Raw genomic sequence first — 10436 nt, forward strand, 5'->3', positions numbered from 1 at the left:
CTTGTCACCACATTAGTGTAAGGTACTTTTCCACCAAGCGCGACCTACACTTTTTAATGATGATTAAATATTGTTGAATTAAATATAAGATATTTTATAGAGTGACTATTGAATTCTTAGTTACTGCTCTAATTTTGCTCTGTACACGCGTTCCTCTGCAATTTGGATGAACTATAGCAATCAGTGTCTGTGTACTGTTTGTTTATAGTTACTTCCAGGGTTGACCTGTTTGCTTTCTTTCCCTGGAGTTCCTCTTTGTATTTAGTTAGCCTATCTAGGGAGACTCCTGAAACTTGATGATCACATTACCAAATTGATAGATGAGAAACCACGTATGATTTTCAAGAGAGCGGGAACTCTAAAAACAATGCTCAGTCCATCTTTGTTGCCAGAGATGGAACTAATGAATCGCACAACTTGGTTGTCTAGCAATTTGAATGTTTTCAGGAAATATGGTGTGTGCACACAATGCAAGTATGCGCACCACTCTACGAACAAGTTTATCGATTCTAATGGAAAGCAATGGCTGATACAACAAGGGATATAAAAATAATGTAGCCCTGATTTGATAAAGGCTTGTGGGAGCCGAAACGCGTTATCGAGTAGAAGGCGTTTTTCTGTCGTATGCACACAACTATGTGCAACAGATTGTGTCGTTAAACAATCCATTTTTACACTGGCGCTGAGTCCTGGAGTTTCCTGTATTTTTTCTGTTACCTTGTGGACGGTATGGGCTTAGTATCCGTCCAAATCCAGTGACCCGTGACTCTTGATGACAATATAGTGCAATCACTATTTTCCGTCATTTGACTTCTATAAGGGATTGTCGGGAGTCGCCTGCTGTAGCAACTTCAAACTAAATAAGCCCCATTTTCTTGCATGTCTATAAGTTAGTCTTTGCAGACAAATAACCTGTATAGTGATGTATTCTGTGTGTGGCTTAGGATTGTCAGATGTAAGGTAGGTGGAACGGGTGGGTGATTAAACAGGATTTGATTGACTTTATTTTTGGAAAGTGATGCTTCCTGGCACTCGAAGTAAAGTGTAACATATTTGATAGTGACAGGTTGAAATACATTTCTTAAAAAGTAGAACAATTAGGATGAAAAGGCATACAATTGATGCAGTAACCATTAATTTACTTGAGGCAAGTAATGATCCTGATTAAAAGTGCATAGGCCTTCTTAAGTACAAAAACGCCCAAGGTTGGTTTAGCCACAAGTGTAGAATAACGGGGGTCCTTTAAGGAATCAACCGTCACTATATGCAGTTGCCCACCCATAGTCCCTGTGACAGCAGGTCCACTGGTAAAGTCAGGAGATTGTCATAACATAGCTCCCAACCTTTTTTGTCACCAAGGCGGGTGAAAACACCCGATTTTCTTTTTGGCGGTTGAGAGGCCCATAGAAGTGAATGGGCGTATGAGGGGCTTGGCGGGGGATTCATCCGCTTTTAATGCGGGTGACACCCGCCAAAAGCGGGTGAGTTGAGAGCTATGTCATAACCCAGTCCTGTGGCATACACCATTAAACTAAAGCTAACAGGAGAGAGGTAAACACAACAGGGACGAAATATTGAAAAAGTGAGATGACAGGAATAGTCATCAAACACAGCAATTTGCAGATGGAAGTCAGCTGTCATATTCAATAACTTTGAAAGGTTTCCTCCCACATCATGTTGGGAATTCCAGGCAGACCAATGAATGAAAAAAGAAGAGTGACAGTACTGCCCAGTCATCTTCAGATCCAGCACTGCCTGCATTAGTGTTTCTGAACCACTGCGTCTCCTCTTTCTGGGCTATTTTCCTCCGGCTTCTCCCAGTCCAACTGCTACTGGCCAGCCGCACATGGGTGTCTTTCTAAGGGCAGTGGCCAGACATATGGAAGTCCTCCACCCCACTTCCACCAGTCCACATGACTGCACACGTCAGAATTCTACGAATGTTCCCAGCAGGCCATTTTTGCCAAAGCCTGGTTTTCTAGTTCCGGCTTCGGTGCTGCGGAGAAACACTTTATGTGGGACTGCCACTCCCCTGAATCCCCTGGCATGCGGGGGACACTGCAGAAGAAAATACAGTGCAGATCGTTTTCTTAAAGTGAACTGACAACAGCAATTCTTTCTGAAAGAGCAAGAGAGGATCCGTCACAAAATTATGTCTCCTGTTGGATAGCGGATCTTACTCGCTACCAGGGTTGGCGTGTACCTGTGAAAGGCAATAGTTGTCACTGTAATTTTAAAATGTGTACTTTTCATTTCAATGGTGAGCCATGGGAAAATGCAATCCTACATGGAAAACTCAAGGATTCAAGGATTTAATCACACTGCCATGTTCCTAATATTGCTGCAGTAACTCTTCTGCCCTGATTGTTGGAGGTGGAGCTATCTTGCTGGGCACTGCTGCTAATCATTATCAGCCTCCATATACCGCGGAGCGGAGTGGGGTAGAGTGGAGCGTGGTCGGCTGTGGTGATTCCTTGCAGAGTGCCGGGCACTGCTGCTAATCCTTATCAGCCTCCATATACTACAGAGTGGAGTGGGTTCGAGCGGAGCATGGTCTTCCGTGGTCTGCTGCGGTCTCAAGGTACTTAATATGAACCTCTAATAAGGCTTGTTAAAAGAGCACTGATTAGTGTAATTTTCCGGCTTGAGGAGGTTTGCTGTGCACTCTGTACAAGAGTAAGGACATGCCAGCAATTTGCCGTACATATCCATTTCGTAGTAAAGACCTCTTTGCTGGCCCTCGGAGGCTTGTGGATTCCCGGGCTTTGAAAAAAAAAAGACTGTTAAGAAAGTTGCTCACGCTACGAAAGTCGTGGTGGCTGAAATTAAGGACAGTTGCAGTGATCCTAATACACCTGAAATCTCAGTGAGAGGAAAAATAACTGCCTTCTTAAAAGCTACTACGGAGGGCACTCTCAGGGACACAACAGATGGGGCGCCACCTTCATCCAACGTAGTGCCTCTGGTGCTAAACCCCACAGACCTAGAGTTGGACTCGGCAGAGGAAATTCCTATTGATAACTAATCGCTTTTGAAGTAAGTTTGCAGAAGGAGGTTACTACTGGCAATATTCAAAACATGGCCCTAGATAATGCACCATTAAACACTGATGTTATCACTATCCCGTGCACCAACTTATCTGAAATGGCTGACCTTATGCAGATTGTGGAGAACATTTATGCATCGTCTCCTAGATGTAACTTCACTTGGGCTAATTCTGAGATGTCCTATGTTGATCCTAGTATTGATTGGGAAAGTCTAGCTATGCTTAAGGCTTTATTTTCACTCTGTAGCATGTTGCACCGAGAACAACAGGTAATTAATTACTCAAGGCTTGGCTAAACTGATTGATGATGTTTTATCTTCTCAAGCTCCGTTGATGGTGGATGGCGAAAATAGGGATCGACTGGCTGAGGTGACTCTCGCTACTACCTCCATCATGTTGATGGACTACTCCAAGTGGGAAGTCAGCTATGGCTACGAATGCAGTGTAGAAAAAAAACTGAAACCTATGCATTTTATTACCAACCAAAGTGAAGGGAAGCGCTGCAAGGATGTGATAGTTTCTGTAGCCTCTCAGGCGTTGAGTTCCTCTTTCCCGAAAAACATGTCTTGTCAGGAAAGTACTAAGGTTTCGAAATAGTACTGACTGCCACTAACGTCACAAAATATTAAAAAAGCAACAGAATTGTAGCATTAAAAAATCAAAGGCGAATCAAAATAGTACCACGGATATGCACAGACATATTAACTGTACTGTAAACAATAGAAATGTTTGTTCAAAATACAGTGAAAAACTCAAAGAGCCACAAAATGAAATTAAAGGGACAGGATCTTGTTGAAGTGCTGGTCAGTAGGGCTACGACTACAATCAAGTGGCGCTTTCCCATGATTTACAACTAACAATTAGTCCATTTGAAATAGAGAACAAGATGTTATTTGATCTAGTCTCGTTAAAATCATCTAAGGGAGCCTCTAAAAGCATAGCAAGTCCTTACTTGAATCGCAGCAATGTATTGGAATTGTTACACCAAGTTCCATGTTTAGAAATAATCACCTCCCAGGACTTAGCCTTTGTTGAACTGACACGTGACTCCTGTGGGTGAAATTGGGTCGTGATACATCTTGTGTCACCAAGACTTACACACGTCATTGTGTCCCAATCTACTAGATTCCTGAATATGGGTTATCTATTCATTAAATTGTTAGGTCCAAGTAGCAATGATACGCAACCTGATCAATCTAAACTGAAACCAACAGTGGCTCCTATGACTGATATTGTAGCAAAGGTTTGTGCCACTTTATGTTTAGGTACTGATCCAGAGTATAAAAGCAACATTCACAACATGGTTTATTCGGATATTGTGGAGATTGAATGACTGAATAAGGAGGATTCCCACCTGATCATTAGATCTTGGAATTCGAGGGGCTTTAGGTCTTTTGTTGACAATCCTAAGGGTATACATTTCTTGATGTCAGCAGATATATTCCTTCTGGAGGAAACATGGTAATGAAAGATTTTCATTTGGATGGTTACAAAATATATCAGAAATGCGCTCAAAGAAACCTTACTAGCCGGCCTTTTGCAGTCTAAGCATGGGAATTGCCTCATATTTAAAATTCAGGAAATGTATGAGTTATCTGCAATGCCAGTTTGCTCACACAATCTGTGTGCAGTGGGGTATAGCAGAAACTGATTGAAGAGCACTCTTTGTAAATGTTTATAAGCATCCTGGTGACGTTAAAACAGAAGTAATCATTTGGCATGTTGAATCACTAGTAGAAGCTTGGGTTTCCGAGCATGATGGTGAACCGTTTTTTGTTATTGGAGACCTCAACTTCCACAGCTTCACCAGTGTTGGAAGCAAGATGGATATTTGTAAAGATTTTTGTATTGGAAAACATGAATTTGATTCAAGGGCCGTATCTTGTGAAGATTCTGAATTAATGACAAATAGGAGTGACTGGTTGAGACTTGTTCACTCCTGTCAATTGTCACAATTGATTGTAGCAGATGATGAGGGTACTTGCTACCCCTGGTCTAACAGCATGAAGTATTCATGGATTGACTTTGAATTGATCAACTCTGCAGGCTTTGCATGCTGTAAAATGTTTAGATTGCCCAAAATTGTTTTAGGTGATCATGCAGTGTTAGAAATTTACCTAGCGAAAGTGAATATTATTGTGGGCCTGAAGGAACCTCTTACTGGTGACTTATGTGGAATTAATGCTGGGAATAATTTCAGATGGTCAGAGAACAGTTTACAGAAATTCAGCAAAATAGTTTTGATGTTATTAAGGAATGATGAATCTCCCGATTTTTCTGACCTGCGACAGTACAATGAAATAGTGACATTGCATGTTGACCAATTTGTTAAGAGACAGTTGAACAGAATGGCGGTAAAAGGTTGCAATCAGGCCAAAATGTATGACCCGGTTGTGGTGCATAAGAGGAAGGAATTAAAAGCAAATATAAGGTTAAGAAAGAAAGTCTATAGTGATATATTGCAGCAGCAAAACCACATTAAGAAATTAAAATTGAAATTTAAAAATTGGTGTAGATTACACAGGGGAGCTGGAGCTTCCATTCAATGGAGCTCTTAAGGAAAATTATTCCTGCACATTTTGTCACATATTTCAAAAATATAATACTTCAAGGCTGGCTAAGCGAGAAATTAATCCCATCCAAAATGACCAATGAGGAGACTATATTTTGAAATTGTACTACCACGTGTACTTACCTGAAGTCGAATTGGACTATCGGACAATTAAAGATAAATCCTTTTTTGTAATTACAGAGTATGAGATTGAGAAAATAATCCTACGACTAAAACCATCTAGAGCCCCTGGATCAGACAGGCTACCAAATGCCTTGTTCAAGAAAGATCAGACGAAATTATTAACGGATCTATTACAAAATTATTACAACAGGTTTATTAATGAGTGGATGAAAGAGAACAATATATTAAAAAATCAACAGCTAGGTTTTAGAAAAGGATGTGAGAATGGTTACAAGTCTCTGGACAATGATGTATTCCATCAGGATGACCCTTTGCAATAAGAGAAAATCTTTATACATTTGCTTTATTGACTATACAAAAGTGCTCGGCACGGTAAACCACCTTAGCTTATGGGCTAAAATAGAAAGCTGGCGATTGCACCCGCAGATTTTTTACTTTGTGAAAAGCCTATACTGTAACACTCAGATACAGATAAGAACCAGTCAGGATGGTTTATTAAGTGAACCTAGCTTGGTTAATCATGGGTTAAAACAAGGGTGCACGTTAGCTCCAGTTTTATTTAACATATACATGTCAGATTTGGGCCACAGCTTGGAGAAATGTAGAAATAACCCACCTCGGACTGACCAACAAACAATATCGTGGCTAATTTATGCTGACGATGTGGTCATATTGGATCAGGCTGCCCTTGGACTTCACCACAGCCTAGAAGCCTTGCATCCATTTTCCATTATAAACTGATTAATAATTAACCTTAATAAAACCAAGGTTACAACATTTAAAAAGTATAGAAACAATATTAAGAAGTTTAATTGGAACCTTCAGAAAATACTCATACAAGAAGTTAACAGTTATATATACTTGGGATTACTGATTCAAAATAACATGAGCAAGGCATTATTTGCAGATTCCATAATAGACGAGGCTGTGGTGAAGTTCCAGGCTGTCTGTTCCTTTATTCATATAGGTGGTGGTCAGTCCACTGAAGTTCTTTAGCAGCTGTATAAGGCCTGTATTGTTCCAGGCTTTTTATATGCCCTGGAAATATTTACAGTTGGTGAAGTAAATTGGTTAAGAAAATTTGAAGGGAAGCTTTGGAGAAGAGCCTTGTTTCTCCTGAATTGTGTGCCCGTAGAAGTGATTTGTTTAGAATTTGGGCTTGTGTCCTTACAGAAAAATGATAACTGTTTACTGTACTTAAATATATTTAATGAATGTGATAACCGTGAATCTATCTATTCTTATTTCTATGTTTTAAACCCTCACCTACTGTTAAAACCGTGGATTGAGTATATTTCTGTTTTTTTTTAGATGAGATTGGATGCGCAACTACTAATTTGGACAATATTACACTGAAGGAAAGGGAGATCAAGAAAAAGGCAGCGTATTGGGATGGAAGCAGGTGCCAATCCAAGTTGACCAGCATGTCTACTTATAAGGAGTTTTCATCACAATCTTTTATTATAGGGTCGCTTGCTGCTACGTTATAAATGTCTATGATTTTAAGAGCTAGGCTATTTATTATGCGCCTTAAATTAAATCAACCCTTTACTATGTCAAACCAGGATGATGGGCACAATATTCCAGTGGAGGACCATTTATGCAAATTATGTGATTTATTGGTGGAGACTCTGAATCATTTGCTGACGAGTTGTAAAACATTAGTCGCGATATGTTCAAAGGGATTTGATAAATTGACCCATGATTTATGCTTTATAAAAACTGATCAGTTCTGGAGCAGAATACTTGAGGGCAATAATCTTGTGATGATTGGATTCAAATAATATGTGAAACTGTATTGTAATGTAGAATTTGTTCTTATATTATAAATTTAATGTTTGTTTTGTATTGGTTTTTAATGAATGTATGGTACTGATTTTACTTTGTTTTAAGTGTTAGGTTTAATTAACCAATACAACACTAATTAAAAAAAGATCTTTATTTTGTTAAACTTGCACATTCACATTCAAAGTTACAGTATTAAAAAGAAATGCCTCTCCATAACTTTAGGAGTAGCATTCCCTCCCACCTTTGCAATTACGAGACTGGTGAAAGCCACACCTAGTCATAATATGATGGGAGGAGCCAAAGGTTATGCAATAGCTGGCACACAGATATGATTAATTTTGGGAGATTAATATTGAAGAATATTACTTGATACAACTGGAAGGAGGTGGCTGGGGCGCAGATCTGGACCCATCTGAATGGGTGGGTCACAGGCAGGCTAGAGACAGAAGCTCTTTCAGAGAGAGATGATCAACCCACATTGGAAAATGGGTTCTAGACAGCCAGCAGTAAAGGACCTTGCTGAGAAAGTTATTCCAGACGAAGGGGTCCCAGCTGATTGTCCAAAATAAGAAGCCATGTTTAAAAAGCAAGTAGAGAAGCCCCAATATATAACTCCAATTTGCCCATAGTGCTGTCCATGGTAAAATCCCCGGAATCAAAAGTGCTGGGAGCCGACATGATGCTAATCTGAGAGAGGCACAGGTGCAGCAGTAAATACAATGCCATGTGTCTTCTGTATGAAATTGAATGTGAGATGTAATTTCCTCAAAAGCCAGAGCCACAATTTAAAACTGACAGCCTTTTGATCAAATTGAATCCTGATTGTTTTTGTAGAATTATACCAAATTAAAATAGAATCCTTGGCTTGTGCTGAGCATAGAACCACACAGGCCATAGTGTTCTCATGAAATACTATTACCTGCCATGATATCATGCAAATTTGCAGCCAGAGGGGAGCCTAGTCATACATTAGATGTTTATGCAACCGGAGTTAGCACAGCAAATTCATCCTATTCACAGAAAATCATGAACAGTGTTAAATCCCTGAAGTCCTATCTGGAAATGCACAGGCAAAACTATGTGTAATGTGAAAGGGCAAGGGTCCTTGATAACTACAGTGCTGGTGTTGAGGGCACATACAATTCTCAGACTCTGAAACCTATTATCCCTTTTGAATTACCTGGCAGGGAGATCCGAGTTTGAGACTGCGGATACCAGAAATAGACTTGTTTCTTGCTTATTTCTAATTCAAGTCAAAACATTCCTGTTGTTTCACTGAGTTGCACCTTTTTCTTTCGATACTTAGAAATGTAACACCTTTAAACTGCCAGCATGGTCGGTGTGTCTCCTTTATCCCCACTGTGCTTCCTGACAGCAGGCAGGTGTAGGGTGGGCAGGAAACTGTGGGGTAGGGTAGGCAGGTGGCTAGGCTGGCATAGGGTATGATAGATGGTTTGGCAGGCAGGCATGGGGTACTGGTGGCAGACAGACATCAGGTAGGATGTGTGGGTAGGCTTGCAGGCATGGGTAGAGTGGGTGGCTAGGCAGGCAGGTGTGGGGTAAAGTGGGTGGGATGTAGGTTGGCATGTGGTAGAATGAGTGGATACACAAGCAGGCACGTGATAGGTAGCAGAGGACAGGCAAGTCTGGATTAGGATGGACAGTCAGGTGTGGTGTATGGTGGGTGAGTCGTTTGGCATTTAGGCAGGCATGGGGTAGGATGGGTGGCTGGGTAGGCAGGCACATTGTTAAGCATGGGGTATGGTGGGTGACTTGGCAGGTGTATGGTAGGGCGGGTGGGCAGTAAGACAGATGTGGTTCTATGTTGGTGTGTAGACAAGCATCTGGTAGTCTGGGTAGACAGCATTTGGTAGGGTGGTTATGTGTCCAAGCTGCAATTGAGTAGGCTGGCTTGGGGTCAGTGGGCAGGTGTGGGGTAGGTAGGCAGTGTGGGGTATTATGGGTGTATGGATAGACAAGCAGGTGCTGAGAAGGATGTGTGGATGGGTAGGCAGGCATGGGGTAAGGTTGGGTGGTGGGCTTGGGATAGGGTCAGTAGTTAATGAGGCATGGGGTGAGGTAGTGTGGGATAGGGCAGATAGTGTGATGGTGTCCCCTGCCTAAATCTTGTGGTGTTTGTGTTGGCTGGATTGCCAGGAAAACCACCACCTATGTGATGTTGGGCCTTTGGGTATTACGGGGATGATTCCCTGGTCCCACCACAACACTGTGGTAAAGGGACACAGACTTGTCAGATGAATTCCCCCAGGGGATGTAGCCTTTTGAAAGAAGAACAGTATCATGAAGGTAGCTCTGTGGCTTGGGGAAGGCAGACCATATTGATTCTTGTGTGGTGTCATGATCACAAACAGCAGAATATCCCTCACCTGCAAGCACTTGGGGCGAGGGTAGTCCAGTGGTGAAGGAGAACCTGCGAGGAGCGGTAATCTGGTATTCACTCAGGCAGTGCTGGCCCAGCTTGCAGTTTTCCAGGTTCGCTTGCCACTTCACATAACTCCCAAAGGCCAATCCAAGATGGTAGTACACCTCTTGTAGGCTCAGTCTGCCCATTATAGAGATCCCCCATTCCTTCTTATGATTCACAGAGAGGTTAAACTTTAAACAACACTACACATACACTAATAACAAAACATAGTTGCAGATCCTTTATTCAAGCTCTGCCCCGGAGGGGGACAAAGACTCAATGTAAATAGGCAGTTGCCGTAAGCTGTAGTGGGAGTTTGGAGTAGTGGGGCAAAAAGCATGCTAGCGGAGGAGAAACCAGAGGTGCAGAAGAGGCTGAGGTGCAGGAGTGGTTGAGGTGTAGGAGACATAGGAGATATGAAGGTAGTGGAAAGATCAAGAAAAGCTACAGCTCTAGGAGAAGGTGGTAAAGTAGATAGTATT

At 41.6% G+C, this 10436-nt stretch overlaps 1 long non-coding RNA gene across 1 annotated transcript; it reads left to right on the forward strand.

The window, feature by feature from the left end:
* Positions 1 to 2005: 2005 nt before the first annotated feature.
* Positions 2006 to 7587, forward strand: LOC138489775 (uncharacterized). Its single transcript, XR_011274896.1, has 2 exons — positions 2006 to 2581; positions 7053 to 7587. It is a non-coding gene; the product is annotated as an uncharacterized lncRNA (long non-coding RNA).
* Positions 7588 to 10436: the final 2849 nt, after the last annotated feature.

This window comes from Ambystoma mexicanum, chromosome 9 (assembly GCF_040938575.1).
Source record: "Ambystoma mexicanum isolate Mex_15411 chromosome 9, UKY_AmexF1_1, whole genome shotgun sequence".
Classification (NCBI taxonomy): domain Eukaryota; kingdom Metazoa; phylum Chordata; class Amphibia; order Caudata; family Ambystomatidae; genus Ambystoma; species Ambystoma mexicanum.